The 25,126-nt window shown below is 45.5% G+C and overlaps 1 protein-coding gene across 2 annotated transcripts in view; it reads left to right on the plus strand.

The window, feature by feature from the left end:
* Nucleotides 1–25,126, plus strand: part of PC (pyruvate carboxylase) — a 217,575-nt gene that overhangs the window by 54,018 nt on the left and 138,431 nt on the right. The window contains exon 1 of one of the 2 annotated variants that reach the window (XM_067544071.1): nucleotides 17,638–17,751. The exons of the other annotated variant lie outside the window; for it this stretch is intronic. The gene's annotated coding sequence lies outside the window, so the exon portion shown is untranslated. Of the gene's footprint in view, nucleotides 1–17,637; nucleotides 17,752–25,126 lie in introns of those variants that run through there. 2 annotated transcript variants of the gene reach the window in all.

A 25,126-nucleotide genomic window follows, 5' to 3' on the forward strand; every position in this document is an offset into this window, starting at 1 on the left:
GTGTTTTCCAAAGTGTGGAGGGGCATGGGGCTCTGGCTAGGTGACCTCTCAATTGATGTCACCTATCCTTCAAGTCTTAGTCTGCAGGAGCTGAATCTGTTTAGCTTAACAAAGAGAAAGTTAAGGGGGAGACTTGATCCCAGTCTCTAAGTGCCTAGATGGGGATCAGAAATTTGATAATGGGCTCTTCATGCTAACTGACAAAGTTCTAACAGGATCCAATGGCTGGTAGCTGAAGCTAGACAAATTCCCATGTGAATAGGGCACACATTTTTACCTGTGAGAGTCATTAATAAGGTTAAGATTACCGTATTTCCCCATGTATAAGACGCACCTTTTTTCGAAAAATTTGGGGTCTAAAAACTGGGTGCGTCTTATACAGTGGTTTTAGATTTTTTTACCATAATACATTTTTTTTTTCAAATTTTGGACCCCAAAATTAAGGTGCGTCTTATACATGGGAGCGTCTTATACATGGGGAAATATGGGATGTCATGGGTATTTTTAGTAAAAGTCAGGGACAGGTCACAGACAATAAACAAAAATTCACAGGAGCCGCAACCTGTCCCTAACTTCTGTTAAAAATACCTTGTGGCAGGGAGGAAAACAGAGCTGTCCCAGCCAACGGGCTTGTTGCCAATCAGCTGTTTGATGGCCGGGCTGGCTGGCTGATCAACTGTTTGGTGGCCCTGGGGCCAGGCCGGCTGACCGGTCTGCTATTATGTGGCAGCCCCAGAGCTGACAGCTGCTCCAGCCCTGCCCCAGAAGTCAGAGGTCCTAGAAAGTCATGTGACCCCCATGACCGAATCGTATCCTTAGTCGTTAACCATTGGAACAGCTTCCCAAGGGCTCTGGTGGATTCTCCATCGCTGGCAATTTTAAAATCAAGAGTTGATGTTTTTCTGAGAAATCTGCTCTAGTTCAACCAGGAGTTAATTCAGGGCTGTTTTATGGCCTGTGGTATGCAGAAGATCAGACTAGATGATCACAGTTCACCCTTCTGGCCTTAGACTCTATGAATCTCAGTTTTTATTTGAAAACACCCACTGAATACCACGTTAACTACACCAGTCTAGTTAAAGCAGCACGATTGTGGATGCAGTTGGTATTAAAGTTCTTATACTGGTATAGCTGATGCCTGTCCAGGAAAGGGAATGAGCTATACTGGTGCAAGGCACCTTTACACTGATATAATTGCATCCACATTAGGGGTTGTGCTAGACCAATCAAAAATTACCCCTTCAATCAATAGGATTATACCAGTACAACTAGAGGGGCACACGCTTCATAGCTTCTGTCAGCAGAGCTCACTGCACGTACTGGGGCTCCCTTACATCCCCCAAACATGCACAATCACTCAAGCTCCCTGGGTGCCACCATCCCACCCCCTCTGTTTTAGGGACTCCCTGCAACTCCCACCCCTTCCCTCAATGTCAGGGACTTTGTATGCCTCCCATTTCCTCTCCCCTCATACCAGGATCCCTCATTCTGCCTTCTGTGCTGACTTTGTGTGCAACCTCCATTTTCCCCTGGCCCCCATTCCAGGGTCCTCCTGTGCCCATGCCAGCCTAGCACGTTCCCAGAAATTTTGGAATTGATTGGATTTGGTGGTCCAGGTATTGTGTTACTGGCAGATGAAGAAATACCATCAAATTGAGTGTTAAATTTGCCACACTTGGCCAAAAATCTGTGTGCAGACAAGGCCTTGGTCTCTGGCTGTTCTGGTTGTGAAGAATGGCTGAATTTGCAGAGAGCCTGAAACAACAGCTCTGAAGTGTGAGCCATCTTGTCAATTTCAATGGGTATTGCTGACTAAGAAACCAGTAATGACATGGTGACTGTAAGAAAGAGAAAGGTGGATCCTATTACAAAGGGTGCTATGGCACTGTGATCATATGACTGAGTTGTAGGATGGGACGTGGTGTGGGATTGGTTTGATTGTGTTTTCTTTAAGTAGGAACTCAACTAGAGTTGGCCAGGAAATGATTATCCCATCCCGCTGAAATTTTCAGTATATTGAAAAAATGTTCCCAACCTGCACTGAGACAAAAAGTTGAAATCTTGAAAATGTTCACAAACCACAATTTTTAAAAAAGCAGTTGAAACAGTAAGATAATTTCAAGATATTTCATTTTGACTTTGACCTTTTCTTCTTTTTGTCTTCATTTCAAAATGTTAGTAAATTCAAAGTCCTTTTGACTAGAAAAACCTAAGCCTTCCGATTTGAAAATGTCAAAATTAAAAAATTTCAGAACTTTCCTTGCAAAATTCTTTGAGTCAGAGAATTTGTTGAATTTGACCCTGTTTCAGTTTAAATGAGTTAGCATTTTTGATGGAAAAAATGGGTTAGCAAACATTCCCAGATGGTTCTAGTCTCAACTTTCCATAGTTCTCCCAGGCCATTTCTAATGTATCTAGACAGCTCTTTGTGTCTGCAGCACTTTCATCCATGTTCAAAGATTCTCAAGTAGAGCCAGTCAAAAATTTCTCATGTTTGTTTGACAAAATGTTATGGGTTTTTTTTGTCCAGAATTGTCATGGTTTTTGTCCCACACCTGTTATGTTTCCAGCTTTTAACTGAATTGTTTTGGATGTCAAAAACGATGTTCGGGTTTCAGCTGCCCAAAATTAAATAAAAAATCAATGAAAATATTGGATGGAATTTAGGGTGTGGGGGAATTCTTTTAATTAACTTTTTTTGCTAGAATGGGAGGGTGGGAATATAGTTCCAAGGACCAGCTCAGATGCAGAGCTAGGTCCCTGTCAGAAGTGTGGTTGTATGTCTCTTATCTGTTAATGCGATAGCTTGCAGTAGTGCTTAGGAGCCACAGTCATGTATTAGCACCCTAGTGTGTTAGGTGCTGTATAAACCCAGAAAAAAAAGACCGCTCTTTCCCCAAAGAGCCTTGGTCCAACGGTGATCAGCACAGTATTTGATGTCAACTTTATTTCCCAGGCAGAGCGGGGGAAGGCGGCTGCATGTGTATGATGCAGAGAACTGTCTGTACAAATTGCTCTCGCCTACCCTAACAGAATGGCTGATTAGATCGTGTCTCATTTCATTCTATAGCTCTTCCAGCCAAAGCAGCATGACAGGAGCGGTGGTTAGAATAAAATACATCTCAGGCACTTGATTGAGTATTAACACTTTGGTGTCTTTCATCAGAAGTTCTGCAAATGTTGTCATATCCTCCACATCATGGATGGCTTCACCTGCCACAGAATGTGGCGAGCTGTACATCAGCACCAGGGGCTAGGTTAGGACAGGAAGTAAAGAATTATATGTCCCTTGAGTTAACTGATTGCTCACTTGAGGTTAGCTAATGCGAGAGTGGGTTGAAAATTTCCCGACTGAACATTTTTCTGTTGGAAAATACTGATTCAACAAAACCAAAATGTTTCACAGGACTGTCAATGGCGTAGAAATTATCAACAGGGAATGACTGAAACATTTCCTTTTGACTAATAAATCCAGATTGGCCCAGGTGCCAAGGGGGCTCTAGGCTGATGTGACCCAGGTAGCCCATGTTGGCAACAGATCAGGGATATAGTTACAAGTCAAACCCAAGGACTTGTCTAGATATGCCCAGATGGGCGTGTTTCCCCTGTGATTGCCATCTTCGTGATATTTCACCGAATGGGGCTGTGTGTGGTCTCTGCCGAAAGCCAAGAATTCGCTGGTTGTCATGGTTACTGCGGGGTGTATGTACAGAAAATACTTTGAGTTGTGTAACATGTAGAACGTTGTGTTCTGAAGCTGCTGGAGGGGAAACTGATCACCTGGAGTGGGGTGGTTCTCAGACCTAAGTCAGTCTAGAGTGAGAAAAGTGGACATCTAAGGCCTACTCTACACTTAAAACTGACAGCAGCACAGCTTTATTGGTACAGCTGTGCCACTGTAAGAGTGCTTGTGTAGCCATGTTATATCGACGGGAGAGAGCTCTTCCACTGACATAACGCTGTCCACAAGCGCTTATGTCAGCAAAATTTACGTCACTCAGAGGGGTGTTTTTTCACACCCCAGAGCGACAATAGTTTTGTCGGCATACGTACTAGTGTAGACAAGGCCCAAGTGTTCACAGTCCAGACAAAGTGCAGGCCTGGGCCTTTAAAAAGCACAATAAAAAATCTTGAATAGGAGGCCGGCTGAGCAAACTAAAGTTGCCCAAATGCCCCGGTTATGAAAAGAGACAAAAGCCCGGAACTATGTAATAGGAGAAGGAAAGGTACAAGATGGTATCCATTACTGAGATGACACCCTGCCAGCATGTCTCATGAGAAAGGGATCCCAGCTCTCTCGAATAGATGGACTGACTGTTGGTTGAGAATGGGACTTGTTAATAAGTACTGACTCCAGATTGTGTGTTTTATTTTTCTTTTATCTGTGTAACTATGTTTCCAATCCTGATACTTGCTTCAGTTTGGATCTTTCCTTCAGGCTTGAGATTTGTCAAATAAACGTCTATTTGGTCTGACCATAGACACCCCTAAGTACTGAGAGATACGGACAGCGTTGAACTGAGGTGAAGCTAGTTGGGATGGGTCCTGATTTGAGCCGGGGGTTGGACTAGATCACCTCCTGAGGTCCCTTCCAACCCTAGTCTTCTATGATTCTAACAGGGGGGCATTGCTTCCCTAGAGGCAGTGAATCTGTGTGCATCGTGGGGGTGCAGGAGTGGAGAGACTGTGCACTTGAGTGTACTGCAGTGGGGTGTACAGACAGGTTGGAGGGACTTGTGCCCTGGAACTTTGGGGATATTTACCTCCATAGAGCAAAAACAACGAGAGTCCTGTAGCACCTTAAAGACTAACAAATTTCTGCGGGCATAAGCTTGGTCAGATGTCTTTATGGGTTGCCGCTCACGAAAGCTTACGCCTGCAGAAATTTGTTAGTCTTTAAGGTGCTACAGGACTCTCGTTGTTTTAGTCTGTATCCAGCAAACACGGCTACCCCTCTGGAACTTACCTCCATAGAGTTAGCCACAGCTTAGCTTTGCTCTGTCCCAAAGACTCACCTAAGGTTTGGGGTGTGCAAATTGCTAGCCTGCAGAGGGAAGAGTGGGGCTTGTGGAGCTGGAGTGGGGTGTTTGTGTTGCCAGCAGCTGGTAGTTTTGGGTGTGTGCCCCCCAGTGGGAACAGACAAGGCTCCCTCGTGCTGTGACCAGGCTATAGCGATTCACTCTGTACACCCCTTGGGTAACCCAGAAAGTGTCATAGCTGCTCAGGGGAACGGAGAGCTGATCTTGCGCACAGAGACTGAAAGGCTGGGCTTGGTTAGCTTGGCCAGGTGAAGGCTGAGAGGGGATCCGATTGCTTTCCCTAAATACATTGGGGGGAGGGGAATCCTAGGGAGGGAGAAGAGCTATTGAAGCTAAAGGACAATGTTGGTATGTGAACAAATGGGGACAAACTGGCCAGGAATCAATTGAGGCTGGACCTGAGAAGGAAGTTTTGAATCAGCCTCTCCATAGGAGCAATGGGGGGCAAACACCCCAGCTAGTCTGAAGATGGGGCTGGATACGTTTCTGACTGGCATTCTCTGATGGGACTGCCGGCGATAGCGGAGGACTAGCCTGCATTCTCTGTATTCTTCTCCTTCCTGTTCCTTCTGCATCCTAATTTCTCACTGGCTTTTTTTGACTGCAGCTGTGCCCTGAGCAGAGCTAAGCTGCTTCTAAAAGTTTCATTCTTTCCTTCGCTTGTCCTTAAGTTGCTTCTAAAGAGGCTTAGTGATTCCATGGTACGACAGGAGATGAATCAGCAATAGACAGTGGATGCAGGGACAGAGGCCGGTTTCTGCTGGAAAAAACAGTTATAGCCGCATTCTCGTGTAGACATGGAGTAACATAGGAACACAGGAAGAAATCTTCTGGATCATTGGGTCAAATTCCCTTGCATCACAGCCAACCTCTTCATATCAGCCCAGCTCTTTCAGTTTCCTCTGGTAAGATCCGCTTTCCATTCTCCTGATCAGCCTAGGAGCCCTTCTCTGCTGTTTGGATTCACCTTTCCTGTACGTGGGTGACCAGAAAGGCACACACTATTCCAGATTAAGTCTCAGTCCAGTGCCTTGTCCCATGGCATTAATACTTGATACAACATTCACAATGTGCCCAAGTCCTCTGTGATCATCTGTCTGCCCTCCGGTATAACACACGGCAAAGAAACTTGCCCAGCCTTTCCTGCATTGAGTTCTGACCTAGTGTTTGTTCATCTTTGCAGTGTTGCCAACTCTCACGAGAGCTGGCAGTTTTCTAAAAACCCTGCCTGAGTCATAGGATGCCGTGAGAATCTTCATTCAATGTTTGTACAGTGCCTAACACAATAGGGCCCTCATCTGTGCCTGGGGCTCCTGGATGTGACCTGAGTCCTAATAATACATAGTGATTATAGTGGATGTTTGAAAAATTCCCAACCAGCTCTAAAAATCATGCCCTCTAACCTCCTGGCCTAGACACCCCTAGCCAAACTCTCTTCTCTTCTAACTTCCCCCAGGCAGACCTCCAGCAGCTAAATTCAAAACTTATTTTGCTGTGAGGTCATAAACACTTTAATTAAAGTCTTGTAAGGCCTAAAAGGTGAAATTTTGTGTGTGGTATTTCAAACATCAATTTTTTAAAGAGGTGGTACATGAATTAATAAAGTTTGGGAACAACTTTCCTAGGAGGCAGAGCACTGGCCTGGGATTCCCGACTACTGGGTTCTATTCCTGGCTCAACCACTGGTCTTGGGCAGGTCATGTCACCTCTTTGTGCCTCAGTTTCCCCATCTGTAAAATGGGGATAATGATACTGACTGCCTTTGTAAAGTGCTTTGAGAGCTAGCTATTATTATTACAAGGAAGAAACAGTTTAGAATTCAGACACTGGTTGCTTCCCTTGCATTTACAGCTGGGTGAACAGTGGATTCTTGGCTCTATGGCAATTCAGGAAAACATTTTTTCGGGTCAACACAAAAATGGAATTTTTAAAAATTTTCAGCAAATTGAAAAGTGGGGAAAAACTTAATTTTGGGTCAGGCAAACCATTTTGTTTAACCTGCAATGAAACATTTTACTTGATTTTGAGCATTTTAAAACATTTTACGTTTACGTAAAATAAAAGAAATTTTGAACCAAAAAGGCATTTTGAACTGGAAAATAGAAACGTTTCCTTTTGAAATTGTTGAACCAAAAACTTGGGAATTTTTTAAAGGATTTTTTTTTTGGACGGAAACAAATTGGGGAAACCAACACAAATTTGCAAAATATTCCAGTGTTTCCAAATCTGCATTTTTCAGTGGAAGAAAAGTTTCGGCTGAAAATTTTCTCCTAGCTCTATTTGCCTTGCTAAGGATTTCCCTGACCATCCACTCTGTGTGGTCTAACCTTTATGCCTCTTCTCGCTGTTGAGGATCAGCGCCAGGGAGACATCGCTATCTCTGGCTCATTCTTCGCATACTGATCCCACGTGTGGCATCAGTCAGACTGTCATAAAGGTAGATGACAATGCCTGAGACACCTACTAAGGGCTCCAGATGGCACTGTGTGCAGGCACACTGAAAGCACTGCAAAGCATGTTCAGAAATGTGAGAGGTTGAAATGATGAGCTTTTGTGATGGAGGCTGAAAAAATCTTCCAGATGTCTTGTTCCCGAGGAATGCTTTCTGCTTAAAAATCAATGCTTAAAAAATAAATCCCCCTGTGGTTTTGCCAGCCCCAGGCGTTGAAAAAACTCAGGATTCTGGCCTCGAAAAATCATGAGACTAGAAAGGCTCATGTTTTCCTGACTTTCTCTGTGGGGGTGAGGGCTAAAGACTTTATTATTTTCAGTTGAAACTGAGGTTTGCCTGTAAACCCATGACTCTGGGAGCAGGGGATTTAAGAAAGATACCAGATATCTTGAGGCTTATAAAAAAAGCGCAAGAGTCAGCAATATTGCTTCCACCTGTGTTACTAACCAGGCCTGAAACCGACATGAAACTCAGATGCAGTTCTCTCCGTGGACACACTAGTGTGCTTCATGGTTGTTTCTCACAAGTCTTTCATTCTGATTCTTGTGCACTAATAATCTCTAGCTCTTCTTTAGCGCTATTCACCCTTTGTTCTCAAAGCACACAAAGAAAGCCGGTATCATTATCCCCATTTCATAGGTGGGGAAACTGAAGCACAGAAAAGGAAAATTACTGTTCTAAAGTCACCCAGCAGGTGTGTGGGAAGAGCCAGGAATAGAACCCAGGTCTCATAGATTCTAAGGGCAAAAGGGACACTGTGTTCATCTAGTGTCACCTCCTGTATAACGGGCCAGCAGCCTGCTCTGAATTAATTCCTGGATGAACTAGAGAAGATCTTTTAGAAAAACATCCCTTCTTGATTTAACCATTGCCAGTGTTGGAGAGTTCACCACTGCCCTTGGGAAGTTGTTCCAATGGTTTATTGCTCCCACTGTTAAAAATGTGTGCCTTAGTTCCAGTCTGAATGTCTTCAGCTTCAGTTCTAGCTGTTGGCTTTTGTTAGACCATTATCTGCTAGACTGAAGAGCCCAGAATCAAATTTCTGTGCCTCATGTAGGTATTTACAGACCAAGAGTCCCAGCCCAGTGTCTTGTCCACTAGGCATTACTGCTTCCTTAGCTCAGTGCTGTAATGTTTGCACTGTCTGCCTCAGAGCAGCCCCTGTCCACAAGCAGTGTTATTAAATAAGCTTTATATCATATTGGTGCATAAAGGCCTCAGGCAGGCTGGTGCGGTACAGAAATATTGTCACCCCATTGCCAAATTGTAACAGACATCAAGACCTTGCAGATCAACTTTCTGCTGCAGGGGAAATCAATGATGTGACATCTTGGTATTTCCTTAGTGCACGTTACCCGTTTACACCACACAGACAAGTATACTCATCCAGAGAGATTGCAGAGACGGGGATTGTTTCCCTTATAAAGGAGACGAAGGAGAAGGGACGTGTTAGCAATCTATGCTGTAATGGCAGGGCTAGAGAAAGGAGAATGGGAGTGTCTGTTCTCCTGGTCTTATAACACAAGAGCCAAGGGTGCAGTTGGTGAAATTTAGACGCAACAACTGCAAAGATGGAGGGAAGGAAATATTTTCCCCCTGCAGTGTGTAATAAGCCTGTGGAATTCCTTGCATAGGAAGTCATTAGGTCAAGGTCTTTGCAAGATCAAAAAAGAGATTGGACAATGATATGGAGAGCGAGAATAGCCGGAGTGGGATAGCTGAAGATAAAGTACGTTCTGGAAGGGATTTTAAACCTCCTGTGTCAGGGCATAAGTCGCCCTCTAAGTACAAGCGAGTCGCACACCTCGTAGCTTGTGTTGGTCGAGCGCAGTTGTCACCAGCAGGGGCTCCTGGCATCCCTGCTGGGTGCCACCCTCATATCCCCCTCTGTTTCAGGGACTCCCTGCAACTTCTCCAGCCTCGCTCCTGCCAGCAGCTCTGTCCTCCACATTGCTACCTTCCCCCCATGACAGGGGCTCTGTGTGCCCCCCATTTCTGCAAACCAGGCTCCCCTATTCTCACCCCATGGAAGGGGCTCTGTGTGAACCCTCATTACTCTCTTTCCCCCCATCATTCCTTGCCCCTCCATGCCAGGGGCTCTGTGTGGCCCTCTCTTCCCACAGCAAAGTTCCCCAATCTCTCCCCCTTGCCTGGGGTTCTGTCTGCCCCATTCCTCCAGGGACCACCTTTCTCCCCACTGTGCCGGAGGCTGTGCACACGTCCGTTCTCTCCTCTTACTCGTCTTGCTTGCTAGGTGATTGGTCACTCAGGGGGTCACCAGGTTGCTCTCTGTTGGAAGGATCAACACTGCTTGGATGGGGTGGTGTTATGCCTGAGGGTGCGTGTGGTGCCACCAACCAGTGGTTTGATCAATGGACCATTGCAGAGGTACTTGAAGCTGTGGCTGTGCTAAAGAGCTGGCAGGGGCTTCATGTGTCCTCCATTTTCCTCCTTCCAGTTTTCCCCCAAGTCCATAGTGTTCTGGCTACTGAGGCCTGGAACGTTCCCTGATGTTTTGGAATTGCTTGGGGATGTGGCATTTAAAGGCTGTCATGTTACAGACAGAAGGACCAACAGACCGAGAAATCCCATTGAATTGAGTGCAAGGCTTTCACAAGCTTGGTCTCGTAGACCAGGCTGAGACCTGCTGTGGGGGCAGATTATCCCTCAGCTGCACCTTCCTCTGAGACGACTGGTGCCAGCAGCTGTCTGAACCAGGATCCTGAGCCAGACAGACCCCAGCTCTGATCCAGTCTAGTAATCCCTGGCATCCAATCGAGACAGGCATTAGATCAATAAAACGTTCATGTGGCTGCATCCTCTTGTTCATATGACAGTACTGCTACAATGAGCCCCCCCAGAGCTGTCCCACAAAGCCCAATGTTGGCCTGTCAGGCTACCTGCACACGCTCCACTGTCTGAAATTTTTGGAAGAATAACCTCCCCCTTTTCCTGATCACCGTTAGGCTCAGTTTCACAGTGAAAAATCACATCAGTTTTGAAAAAAATCTGCCTTAATTTAGCAGCCTGTGCCAGCCTCGATTGTATGCCGTTTTAGCAGCATCAGATGCACGCTTATTACACCATTAAGCCCAGCTGGCTCCCCCAGTATGGTATTACATAGCCGGTCAGTCATGAATCTGAGCTGCAACCTTTTAACAGAGGGTGATTTTTTGGGAGCACAAGAATTATTAAAATACAATAAAGCCTGGGTTTTATTGCCTGGGTTACTGATGTCTTCAGAGGCGTTGTAAATTTCAACTCGGAATGGTTAGCAATTTGCATTGGTAATTGGAGCATCTGCTTGCACTCTGGCTAATTTATGTTTGGGGAGCAGGCAGGGAGATTGTGCAGCTAAAACTGCACGTGGGTCACAGAGGGGAGATTGCAGGTGGCTGTCATAGATTCATAAAGTTTAAAGCTGTTAGTCAGATTATCTTAATCTGACCTCCTGTCTATCACAATACAAGCTATTACATTGCACCCAGTTACCCCTGTGTTGAACTCACCAACTGACAGGGTCATGCTGTAGGGAAAGAGAGTGTATTTGCAAAGCTCTTCATGCCAGGGTTTTATAAAGGTGTATGGCCTGATGCTGCAGAGCTATTCTCCTGACTCACTTTGCAGCCAGATCTGGTGGGCAGGTCGGAATTGATGCAAAGGCCCGATGAGCTTCTGACTTAGGCCCTGGCTCCTGGAGTCACATGATTGCAGCGGAATCTCGAGGGGCATGGATCAGCGTTCATGTCGCCCTCCCTGTCAGTACCCGTTCTAAGCCAGGGAAGTTAATGATCCAATCAAGTGACCAAATTTGGTGCTGAATCCTGGTCACGTGCCACCGGAGGCACACTGCGCATATGCTAAGAAGAAGTGGAATCTCAGCTTCCATGTATTAAAATATTGACAGTTTTTAGCTTTTGTGGTGGGGGAGAAAAGCTGCAGAATGTGACGTAGGTATAAGTCACTTGCCTGAGGCTGCAGAGAGCCACAGCTGATTGCTTGCCAAGTTGGGAGAGTTGCCCCAAGTGTCACTAGCACAGTGATGCCTCCCTGAGTCTGTAAAGAACCTGAGCTGATCGCTCTGAGGGGCTGGGGGGGGGAGCGAGCTGCTCTGAGTGCTGCCCGGCTGAGTCTGCAGAGAGCCTGAGCTGAGCCCACTCCTCTGGCGCTTTCTCCTGGGGAATAATAATCCCTACAGAGAACTGTTGTGTCACTGTGAACTGGAGCTAGAGCAGAGGAGTCCACAAGCCCTTGCCTATTAAAGTATTATGCTCACAGCTAGAGTCCCAATGGAGATCGGAGCCCCCATTCTGCCAGCTGCTGAACCACAGACCCACAGTGAGAGACTGTCCCTGCCTCCAGAGGTCACTGTCTGTGGAAGGTCACACTGCAGGTCAGTGACGGAGCTGGGAATAGAAATTGACTGTTCTCACTCCCAGTTCTCCCCCTGCACTCTAACCACCAGATCCCACTCCTTGAGCCAAGAACATCCTGGAGCTCTGACTCCCAGTCCCTCCCTTGTTCTAACCACTAGCTTACCCTTCCCACTTGAGCTGGGGATAGAACACAGGAATCCTGACTCCTGGCTCCCCTCTTCCCCCCACACTCTAACCACTAGACTCCACTCCCTTCCTGGAGCTGGGACCAGAACCCATGAATCATGGCTCCTAGTCCATTACCCCAAAACCACACCTGAGCTATAGAATTGTTTGGAATCTTCCAAGAGGTTTCAGTAGCTAACGAGCAGTAACAAGAGTCGCCATCTTCCTGGCATTTTTAGCATCTCAAAGCCACTGTTGCTTGTTGCTGTTACCTTCATGCTGCAGAGTCCCTGAACCTTTAGAAGAACCAACTCCACGTTATCTCCTAGGAGCAGATAATGCAGGCAGGTTTCACATATTTGCTTTTAGCAAACAAGAGAATGCTTTCTCTATTGATCAAGGGCTTAGAAAAACTCTTCTGTGAAGAGACATTGAAGAGATTGGGATCGCTAGAGAGGATAGAAATAAGAAGGGACATGAGAAAATTATACACAATGAGATTTTCCAAAGGCTTATCACTTGGCCAAATTTGGGCAGATTTTCCCTGGGACAGCAAAAGACACCTCCGAGCCCCAGGCCAGCCCCTGGCCAAATTTCAAGTCCCTGCTCCAAAACATGGGGACACTAGACCTTCTGAAAGAAAAGATGGGCCAGGATTTTTTTTTTTTTTTTAGTATTGGCAAAACAACATATTCCCTGACCTTATTCTCAGAAAGGGCTGAACCAATTTGGCTGAAACTTTCCCCAAATATGCAGCTTTCCTCTAGGCACTACCATAATATAACTACTTGCCATGGCACTGTAAAAACCTCACTAAATGCAAACTTTCAGTTCAGCCAGATTACTCCACAGGAGTATGTGCCAGCAGACAGCTTGAAATTCCCCAATCATCACTCCTTTCTGGAGAAGTGATATCTAATTCAGTGGGCAGAATGAGGGCCATGATCTCAGTTGGGGTCTGGGCAGCACCTGGCCCAATGAGAGCCCCAGTCTCGGTCAGGATCTGTGCAGTGCCTGGCACATGAGAGACCTGATCTCGGTCAGGGTCTGTGGGTCAGGGGTCCTGATCTTCTTGGTTGGGGCCTATAGGTGCTACTGTAATATAACCAATAGCCACATGACTGCGTAAAAATTTGGTACACACAAGCGTTCAGTGGAGCCAAATTACTGCAAAGGGGTGCATCTCAGCAGCTGCGTAATCAGGGTGATATTTCCTGCTCTGTGCTGTTTGCTGGAGAAACAAAACCTAAACGAATGGGTAAATATTAGCAAGGTCAAAAAAACAACCAAACAAAGAACAAACTTTAGCAGCCTTATTTCTTAATACACTCAGAGCACAGATGTGAAAAGATGAACGGATCTGGAAGGTTAGCATCAATATCAGAGGACTGGCCCATTTGTGTTAGCATCTCACATGCTTTTCTGGAAGGTGTATGAACCCTACAATAGCAGATGTGGGATAATTTGTCCCCCGCCTCCCACACACACACATTAGAGCTCTTCCTAAAAAATTGAAAAACAAAATATTTCAGATGTTGGAAATCCAAGAACTCAAACATTTCAGCTATTGGGAAACTGAACAGCAATATATTAGGGTTATTGAGGAAAAAATGAAAAATGAAATTTTTGATTATTGGAAAACTGAAACTTTTTAGTGGAAAACTAAAAAAAAAATTGATATTTAAGTTCCTGAAAACTGATTTTATTTATTTATTTATTTATTTTGCCAAGAACCCAAATAATGTCATAGATGATGGACATTTTCTACAGAAATTTCCATTTTGACCAAAACCCCCTTTCTGTCAGAACATTTTTCCTCCAGAAAGGCTTTTGATCGGCTCCATTGGCTGCATTCACACTAAAAACAAAGCAGTTTTCTTATCATGTTTGCTAAGATGTGGTCATTAAAATTCTGGGCCAATCCAAGGCAGTTTGTAGCTTTCACACATGATAGCAGGTTCTGGTAACCATTTGGGGAAGGCTAGGATTAATCTTGGCTTGCTACCATAGATTAATAGATTATAAAGCCAGCAGGAGCCATTGTGATCATCTCTTGTGACATCCTGTATAACACAGGCCATAGGACTTCCCTGAATTAATTCCTGTTTGAGCTAGAGCAGATATTGTAGAAAAGTATCCCACCTTGATTTAAAAATTGCCAGTGTCAAAGGCCTGGTCTACACTACAGGGTTAGGTCGATGTAAGGCAATTTACATCAACCTAACTCTGTAAGGTTAAATTGGTGTGAGCCCTCCTGGTGGGGATGTGCTCCATTGACAGAAAGAGCATAGTATGGACATTACAAATTGATGAAATTACTGCAGTAGCTGTATGTTGACTTAACTGTAGTCGACTTAATTTTCTAGTGTAGACACGCCTCGAGAATCCACCACAACCATTGGAAAGTTGTTCCAGTTGTTTATTCCTCTCATTGTTACAAATTGGCACCTCATTTCCAGTTTGAATTTGTCTAGCTTCAGCTTCCAGCCACTTGATCTTGTTGGATCTTTGTCTGCTAGATTGAAGAACCCATTATCAAATTTCTGTTCCCCATGTGAATCCTTCCAGATTGGGACCAAGTCACACTGTGTGAAAACTAGAAACTACCTTGTCCACACTGGATTTCACTGGATATTAGCTGCTACATGGTAAGTACACGCTATTTTCAGGTTGGTGGGTTGTTTTTTTTTGTGTGAAGACAAGTCCTCGGATATTACACTTGCTGTTTAATTATAATTCCACTTCTGATCAGATCAGGGAGCAATTAACAAGCTGAGGCTGTCTCAGTTTGTCGACTTGACTCTGTTTCAAGCGATCTTCTCCCGACACTGCCTTGTCTCTCTTTGATCGCTCAGTGCGGGTGTTCTTGCAGAGAAAGTAGGTCACAAGTCTTGTCTAGCACAGCTCCACAGGGAGGAGAAGGGGCAGTGTTTTCATGCTGCCGGCTGCGTGTCAGTGGTGTGTTGTACGCTCAAAATGGATTTCACGGCCCGGCGGAAAGGTATTGACACCAGTAAAAGGGCTAAGGTGGGAAAAAGACCCAGTGCATTACTTGTGCCACTAAGGAGGGCCAGAGCTGAGGGCAGAGCAAGACCATTTTCAGTTCTGCTGGCCAAGGGGGTTGGAACAGGGGCCTTGGATTGAGAGTCAGGATTCTATTCCCAGCTCTGCTGCTGACCTTGGACACATTCCCTCCCATTGCTGTGCCTCAGTTTCCCCCATCATAATCCTTCCTTCATCTATCTTGTCTGTTAGTCTGCTAGACTCTTCGAGGCAGAGACTATATCTCACTGAATGTCTCTGCTGTGCACATCTGAGCCCCTAATCTTGAGTTGGGGTATGTGCAGCACAAAGCCTGCTGGGGCCCTGATCTTCGTCAGAATCCACACAGCTCCCAGCCCAGGGTGGGATCTGATGTTGCTTGGAGTTGGCACTGCATCTGGTCTGACAGGGGTGCCAGTCTCAGACGCTGCTACTGTAATGCAAATGATAAAAATATTTGATGCCCAACTTGATACACCTTAAATGGGCAAGTTTTTTTATAATGCTGACCACTTCAGAGGCCCAGCCAAGATCAGGGCCCCCATTGTAACAGGTGCTGCACAGACACATACATACATTCCCTGCCTCGAACAGATTACAATCAAAAGAGACAAAGGGTGGGAGGGGAACTGAGGCACAGAGTGGAGAAGGGACTTGCCCAGGGTCACACATTAGGTCGGTAGCAGAGTCAGGAATGGCACCCAGGAGCCCTGACTCCTAGCCCACCCTGCTCTAACTACTAGACCCTACTCCCTCCCAACGCTGGGAATTGTGGTATTAAGGGCTGTGCCTCCCAGACAGAGTCTGGGTAGGCACTGTGCAGCTCTTGTTATGCACAGCCAACTGAAACCAGAGGCAGAATAAAGCAGTTTTCTTGAAAGCTCCTGAAGCACTGAGTAATTGCTGAATGCAACAGGAATATAATCCAGGAGTCCTGACCCCCATCTGTCTACTCCAACCCACTAGTCCCCACTCCCCTCCCAGAGTTGGGAACAGAACCCACAAGTACTGACTCTTACTCCCAGGCTCTAATCAATAGAACCCAGCCCTTCCTGCTCTAACCACTAGACACCACCCCCTTCCCAGAGCTGGGGATAGAATCCAGGAGTCCTGGCTCCATCCCCTATCCACTTGACCTCACTGTTATGTAGTCCCTATCTGTCTACTCCCAAACTGTCCCTTGCTCATTTTAAGATGTCATTTTTTTGGGTTAGGTTTCAGTTTGTGTGTAGACCAAGACTGAGCACTCTAAGTGTTTTCTGTTCCCCCGTCTTTCCTTACCGTACAGTGAAGCTTTATTTATTCCTGTTGTAAATACGTATGTTGGAAAACAGCAGCTGCACAACGTGGGGATTGAGATTTCTGCAGGAAGGCTTCACGCAGCCATGTCCCACATGTGAGTCTTAACCATGTGACATTAGTATTGCTCCTTGGCATTCAACACGAGTCACTCATTCCTTCTGGCTCTCAGTTCTTTCCATGTGTCCCACTCCCGTAGGAATCTCCCCTCTGAATGAGTAGCACCTTTCAGACACCAGTGGATACAAATGGTATGAGAGGGAAGAGCTGAATATTTCCATTTCATGACGGCTGGATTATTCAGCTCGCTGTGTGCATATCACTATCTAATTTTGCAGGGAAATGTTCCTGGTATGTTGATCTTACCAGGATGTTGCCAGCTGGCTCAGAGCAATAGGAGATGAATTAGGTCCAATGAGGTTATTGTCAGGATTAGGGCTCCATGGTGCTAAGAAATATACAGACACACGACGACAGGCAGTCTCTTGATTACTAATTCTATTACAGTAGTATCTAAGACCCCAGCTGAGATCAGGGCCTCACTGTATCAGGTGTTGCACAGACTCCAACTGAAATTGGGGCTGCCATCACGCCGGGTACTGCACAGACACTTGATGAGAGTCAGCTTCTGTCCTGGAGAGGTTATAGACTAAACAGAAAAGAGAACAAATGGATTATGCGGTGGGATAGAAGGTAGAAATTGAGGCACATGCTAGATGAAGTGACATGCCCAAGGTCCCACAGAGAGTCTGTGGCAGAACCAAGGTGTCCTGAGTCTTAGGCTGAGGTCTTACCCACAAAGTAGCCAACCACTATTCGAACCCACTAAATTCCATCAACCCTCCCGGAGCTTAGAATAGAACCCAGACGTCCTGGTGCCCTGCCTAGCCCCCTGCCCTTTGAACCATCTCTTTTCTTATAACTGGGACTAGACCCCAGGCATCCTGACTCCCAGCCCCTTGTTCCAACCACTTGACCCCAGTCACTCTCAGAACTGGGGATAGAAACCAGGAATCCTGGTTCCCAGGCCAGGCCAATGCCCTACCCATTAGCCCACCTCTCCCTAAGTGCATCCCTCGCCTCTCCCTCCCCCTGAGAATGCCCATCCCTGAGGCATTAGGCCTCCAGGCAGGCTCATGAGGGGGTGAAGAACTGGACCTTCTGTGCTCTGATTCCTGCCCACCCTCGCACATGAGTGTGTTTACTTGTTAAGCAATCGCTGTCAAAGTGCAGACGGATTTTCCAGCTCGCCAGCCAGGCATCACATAGCGGGCTAGCACAGCACTGTGGCTTGTGTATAAAGACACGGGAGATCGGGGACGTCCAGCGAGGGCAGGCGTTGCCTTGACTTCGCTTCCTCTACAGAGAGACTCTCGCAGTAGGTACCCTTCCTGGTCTATGGCCAGACTCCCTGCGTCTTGGCTAGTTGGGCAGTTATCTCGGGGACACGCGACAAGGAGACTCCAGGGAGCAGGCGCAGTATGAGTCGGTGGTCAGGATGCTAGGGTACCACTCAAGGGGCCTGGGTTCTAGCCCTGTTTTAGGAAGGTGGAGCATGAGCTAGGGGTTAGAGGAAGGAAGATTCAAGGCTTCCAGATCCTATTCCCAGCCCTGGAAGGGGAGTAGGGTCTGGTGGGATAAAGCAGACGGGCTGGGAGTCAGGAGTCCTCAGTTCTGTTCCTGGATCTGCCCCAACCTGTTGTGTGACAGTGGAGAAATCCCTTCCCCTCTCTCTGCCCAATTCCCTCCTCCCTAGAGTGGGGATTCATACCTGCTTCATCAGGTGTTTTGGATAATGGGCACTGTATCCCCTGGATAGGGTATTGGCCTAGGAATCAGGATGCCTGGCTTCTATTCCTGGCTTGAGGAGGGGGTGGGGAGTCTGGACGCTTAGATTATGTTTCCTCACCTGTTGTGTGACCAAATCACTTCCTTTCTCTGCACCTCAGTTTCCCGTCCTCCTCTGTGGTGTATAGGAATAGCTTGTGAACCTTCTAGCAGTGCTCGCTGTGTTACGTTGTTTAAAAGCTGCCAGAACAGAACCAGAGTAGTAATGTGCCCAGGGTTAGACCTGACGTGTGTGTGATTAGTAATCTGTGTTATTTGGGATCCAGCTCTGCTCCAGATTTCTTCGTATTGCTGTTATCTAAAGAGCAAAGAGATACAACACACCTTTCTCTATTTAGACTTTGAGCCTCTCAATGCAGGCACTGTCTCTCACTGCGGATCTGCGCAATGCTTGGCACAGTGGAGGCCCCGAATCCAACACTGTGGTGTAGAGTACTTACTACTGCAATGGAAGCGGTTCTTGCTGTAGCAAAAGCACCTTCCTGAAAGGCAGTAGCTAGATCAACAGAAGAATTCATGGTGTTTAAGGCCAGATGGGATCACATTCACACTCCTGAGTGATGGAAGCAGATCAGCCTAGGCTTTAGGTGTAGACCAAGCTTAAAGATGTAATGCGAACCAGGAGTGGACCAGCAAAGGAATATTAAGTAGGAATAGGAAGGCAGCATCACTTCTGTGTATAGATTTATGGAGTCCAAGACCAGATGGGACTTCTGTGACCAAGTACAGTAGAACATCAGCGTTATGAACACCTCGGGAAAGGAGGTTGTTCGTAACGCTGAACAAAACGTTATGTTGTTCTTTCAAAAGTTTACAACTGAACATTGACTTAATACAGCTTAATATAGCTAGGCAGAAAAAAAATGCTGCTTTTAACCATCTTAAAAGAAACAGTTTCCTTACCTTGTCAAATCATTTTTTTAAACTTTCTCTTTATTTTTTAGTAATTTACGTTTATCACAATACTGTACTTTATTTTATTTTTTTTGTCTCTGCTGCTGCCTGATTGCGTACTTCTGGTTCCAAATGAGGTGTGTGATTGACTGATCAATTTGTAACTCTGTGTTTCCATTGCAGTCTGACTTCTTGTATAACAGGCCACAGGACTGCCTTAACTAATTCCTGGTTGAACTAGAACATCTCTCTTAGAAAAACATCCAGTCTTGAATTAAAAATTTCCAAAGATGGAGATCTCACCACAACCCCAATAAATTGTTCCCATGGTTAATTTCCCTCACTGCTAAAATTTGTACTTAGTTCCAGTCTGAATTTATCTAGCTTCAGCTTCCCGCCCTTGGATCTTGTTGGACCCTTGGCTGCTAGATTGAAGAGCCTATTATCAAATTTCTGTTCACCATGTAGGTACTGTGCTGGGATCAAATCACCCCTTAACCTTCTCTGTGTTAAGATGAATAGATTGAGCTCCTGGAGTTTGTCACTATCAGGCATGTTTTCCAATATAACAGTGGTGAGACCTTTATGGGAAAGATATGTCTGTTTCTGGTGTCTGCAGTTTGAACCATAGGAGAGGGTTCAGAAAAGAACTACAAGAATGATCCAAAGTCTGGCCTTATAGTGAAAGACTTAAGGAGCTCAATCTAGTTAATTTATCCAAGAGACGATTAAGAGGTGACTCAATCCTGGTCTATAAGCATCTGCAAGCGAAGAAGATTTTGGAGAGCAAGGCTGTTTAATGCAACAGAAAAAGGCAGATCGAGATCCAGTAGTTGGATGGTGATGCTGGACAAATTTAGACTGGAAATAAAGTGCAAATTCTTAACAGGGAGGGGGTTTAACCATGGGAACAGCTGACCCAGGGATATGGTAGGTTCTCCATCCTTTGGAGTCTATAAACCAAGGATGGATGTCTTTCTAGAAGATATGCTGTAGCTCAAACAGAAGTTATGGGCTTGATGCAGGAATTGCTGGGTGAGGCTCTATGGCCTGGGTCATCCAGGAAGTCAGAGCAGATGATCATAATGGTCCTTTCTGGCTTGAAAATCTATTAATCTCTTTTGGTGCTGCTTTTTGCACAGATCAGCTGTTAGTTAAAATGGAATTGGGACCTGTCTTTGCTGCTGCCAAACTGATTTAACTCCTACTGATTGCAAACTTGAGTGACGTGTGGCTGGAGAAGCAGAGAGCCATCATTGGGAACAATTTCCATCCGCATGCATCTAAATAGAGGTTGGTCGTGGTACAATTTCGGGCATGGACTGGACTCAACTGCAGCATGGAAAGAAGAGACGGAGCAGGCAATCAACCAGCTGAGATCATTTTGTCAGGTGTTGCAAAGACAAGCAGTGAGAGAGAGTAGAAAGCTCATAATCTAACTAGACAAAGAATGTGAGGGGAAACAGAAGCACAGAGAGCAGGGAAGGGACTTGCCCAAGACCATTGACAGAGCCAGGAGTAGACCCAGGTCTCCTAAATCACAGCAATGCTCAATTTAGTGCACCATGCATTGCTCTGAATGATTTTCCCTTGTGGTGGAATTGAATTTTGCTTCTTGCTGGCATGCGGAGCTTAACACTCCATACCCAATTCCCCTCCAGTCTGTTTCCCCATAACGTCCATTATGGGAAATGTCAATGCATTTCCAGCCAGCTGCTAGTGAGCGAAAGGGAGCCTTTGAACTGATAATGGTATAGCAAGCCAGCATTTGGCTCAAAGTTCTGTTTACCTGCCTTTTATTTGCGTTCCTTTGCTTAGCTCCACGCAGCTGCTGTTCTGCTCAATTAGTTTTCAATGTTCTTCGTCCCTCTAAAGTTGCATCCACGCTAGGAAAAACGGTGCTGAGTTTCACCATGTGACAAAATCCTAATGTGAAAAACTCAGGCCAGTCAAATATTTTCTATCAAACTGTTTTTGATGGAAAATTTGGCATTTTGACCAAGCAAAATTTCAACTGTTTGTCAAATCCCTCAGTGCCCCAAAATTAAAATATTTGAATTTGAAAATGCTACTGCAGTGCCTCTGGGAGTTGTAGTTTGAATGCCTTACGCCCCTTTCTACTCTGTGGGCTGGGCTCCCCAATCAGACTACATCTCTTATAAGACACCAAGGCTAGGGGCTCACATGAGGCACCACCTCATCACTCCAAGAGGGAGATCATGGTACACTGTAGGAGGTGTAGTTTGACCAATGAGCCTGACTCATAGAGGAGAATGGGACCATGAGGCATCCAAACGACAACTCCCATGAAGCACCAGCAAGAAGATATCATGGTAAATGTAGTATGGCCAAGGATACCATCCTGTATTGAAGGGGATCATGAAGCACCAAAACAACAGTTCCCATGAGGTCCCACATGTCAAAACATCAAATAATTTAGTTTTTATAAAAAATATCAAGGTTTTCAATGCTGGTTTTTCCCATTTGAAACTTCTGGGAAATAGCAATTTTCTGGAAAATTATTGTTATTTTAACATTTGTTTAGATTCAAAACAAAATTCAGGAATTTCAAAATATCCATGAAAGGAAAAATCAGTTTTTCAGATAGTTCTGGTTACTGTGATCAGTACTATGGCTGGGCTAGGAATTGTGTACATGCTGTCATTTTGGTAGCCACATTTCCACCCTCCATGTTGACTCACTCATTGAATCTCATCCATCCATTAATTCTTGTCTTATATGTCAGTAGATGGGCATTTCTTTGCAGCATCTTCAGAGCAGTGTGGGCGGTACAAATTGTAACTAACATAAGCCTGTAGCTACAGTGTGTTCTGAATTTGGTGGACAGGATACTAAATTGGAAATCAGGACACCTATGTTCTGTCCCAGGTCTGCCTGTGATCTTGGGCATGTCCCTACCTCGCTGTCTGCCTCAGTTTCCCCTCCCACGCTTTGTCTGTATGGACTGTTAGCTCTTTGAGACAGAGATTGTCATTCACCCTATGTTTGTGCCCAGCACAAATTGGACCCTGACCTGGTTGTATTCTAAGCATTGCTGCAATATAAAATGTTAATTAATAATAATCCTGCAGTCTTACTATGCGATGTGTGCTTGTGGTATAAAATAACATCAGCTGTTGCAAGAGTGGGCAATATCTGGGCAAAGAGAAACCCATATATTGACCAACCACCAGATCTGGGCTAGAGGCAGGAATGACTGGGGGGGAGATTCTCTGGCGTGTGGTATGTAGGAGGTCAGACTAGATGGTCACAGTGGTACATGGGCTCCTAAATGACTTAAGTGCTTTTGAAAATATTACCCTATGTTTATATGAGAATGGCGATAAGTGGTTTTTCTAGCAGAAAGTGACTCAATCCTCACATTGTCTAGTTCTGGTTTATCTTGTGCTATGCAGTGAAATAATCAAGTTGCTTTGGAAGCAATTTAAGGACAAGTAAAAAAAAGTTAAAATTTTTTAAGCAACTCCATTCAAAGCTGAGATCAAAAAAGCCAACAAGTGGTTAGGATGCAGAAGGAACCTGATGGCGAATATTACCAAGAATGTTATTATGCTCTTATAGAAATCAGTGGGTGTGGCCTAAATGGATACTGTACAAACTACTGGCCATCTCATAAAGGATTTTGCGGAACTAGAGAGGGTACGAAGAAGGTCAATCAAAGCCCTAGAAAGACTTTATGAAGAGAGATTGAAAAGAGAACCATTGTTTATCCCAAAGAAAAAAAGAAAACAAAAGAATGACTAGAAGAGGGAAATTGGCAATAAAGTTGGGCCAAAAATGGATCTTTTGGTTCACTGGCAATTTCAAAATTTCAGGGAAAAGCCTATTCCAGTTTGGAACAAAAAGGAACATTTTCAGCACATTGAAAATTTGAGGAAAAAAAATCGTGTAGCTTGAATGAAACATTTCATTTCAGTTTGAGTCATTTAAAACCTGTTTCTGATTTAAAAAAAAAATTGAAGGAAATCTTGAAACAAAACGTCACATCAACCTGAAAAATCAAAACATTTAAAATATGGAGACAGAAGGTTTTGATTTTTAAAAAAAAATTTTGAGGATTTTTTTGTTGTTGAAATAAAAAAATTGGCAAAGTCGATGCAAAGTTGCAAATTAATTCAGAGTCACCAAATCTGCATTTATCACTGAAAAATATTTAGTGCAAAATTTTTTGCCCAGCTCTAAGCAGCAGCTTCTGTTCTCCCTGTCTTGTCACATAGGGATAAAGGGACAAGGGGAAATTCCATGATGTTAAAAAGTGGCAGGTTTAACACCAATCCACAGCTATATGTTTCACCCACAGACTGTGGAACTCCCTTCCACAGGAAGTTGTAAGGCCAAAAATTTAGTAGAATTGGCCATTTCTATGGAGAACAAGAATATCCAGAGTTGGAATAGTTGAGGCTAATGCAAAAGCTGTCTGGCAGATCAGACTTCCATCTTCAGAGCTTGAGCTGATTTCTAACCATTAGAAACCAGCGTGAGAGCTAATGTGGGGTCAGATTAGCCCCATCTACTTCCAGATTTCTTGTCAGTCACTGACAGAGATGGGATATGGGACTAGAGGGACTCCAGGTCTAATCCAGACTGGCAATGCCTACCTTCCAATCTGGCTAGGAGTTTCATAGTGCCCAAGAGTTCAGAGCAACAAGGGAGCATTAGATTGTCCAGTCTGACCACCTGTATAGCACAGGCTACTAAATTTCACCGAGTTACCCCTAGACTGAGCAGTAAAAGGGCAGCCTGACCCTTCAAGGGCCAGGAGGCCCTGTTCAGTCAGGCCTGTGCTGCTACACCTATGCTGGGTGTGGGACTCAAAAAGGGCCAGGCTAGCAGTTAGGGATTGGCTGAGTAGGAAAGCCGCTGGGCTGAGCTGTGGCTGGAAAATCTCAGGGAAGCAGTTCTGGGGCTGGTGTTGCCGAAGAGGAATGGGCGCTGAAGAGAAGCCTAGGAGGGGGGACGAGGTTCAAGCCAGAGAGGGGGAGAAGAGGCTTCTGAAGTGCTTGTCTGAGTTCTCCTGAGGGGTCCCCGGGGCAATCTTGGGACCTGCTACTCTGAAGAGAAAAGTGCGAGTCCAATGAGTTTTGTGCAGTGCAGAAAGCATTTGTGACTGGCCCAGATAGAGGCAGGCCAGGGCACTTCGAAGATGCCAGCTGGGAGAAGCCAGCTGAGGGCCTACCAGTTCCAGCTGGATGTGGGTACCCCGGAAGGAGTGGACATATGTTAGTAGCATGGCTGGAGGGCTGTCAGATCTACCGTAGCAAATCACTGCTATGGGAGGAATAGGCCAAAGGCTGACGAAAGGGAAACTGAGGCAGAGCCCTATAATGCCAGGTTTTATTGTGAGGGGCTCTCTAGGATCATGAGCCTCATACAGAAGCCCAATGACTTTAGTTAAACCGAAGCATTTCAGTCCTCAGGAGACTAGCCCGTTGAGAGGCCCCTGTGATGGCAGGGAATTGATGAGGTGAGCAATGTTTGAGGGCTCTTCAGTGCAACAGACAAAGGTCTGAGAAGATCCAACGTCTGGAAGCTGAAGTCTGACAAATTCAGACGGGAACTAAGAAGCACATTTCTAACAGCAAGGGTAAGTAACCGTGGGAACACCTTCCCAAGGGCTGCAGTGGAATCTCCATGGCTGACAATTTTAAAATCAAAGCTGGATGTTTTTCAAGAAGATCTGCTCAGGTTCAACCAGGAATGGTTTCAGGGCCGGCCTATGGCCCGTGTTAGGCAGAAGGTAGGACTGGAGGATCACAGTGGGCCCTTCCAGCATTAGAATCTGTGAATCTGTCCTGTCAGAACATTGTCGCCCAGCGACACCATGATCTCATCTCCGAGACATGGGGGGGGCTGGACTCATTTGGGATTTGTGGGGCAGCGCGGGGTGGGGCACAGACCGGCAGTTCATCCTTGGGAAAGCTCAGCACTCAGGATTCTTTACTCAAGTGGAAAAAGGCATAACAAGGACCAGTGGCATTGCTCTGTTCAGC

Source organism: Emydura macquarii, unplaced genomic scaffold (genome assembly GCF_026122565.2).
Source record: "Emydura macquarii macquarii isolate MOO-44397 ecotype Brisbane River unplaced genomic scaffold, CSIRO-AGI_Emac_v2 contig_968, whole genome shotgun sequence".
Lineage (NCBI taxonomy): Eukaryota > Metazoa > Chordata > Testudines > Chelidae > Emydura > Emydura macquarii.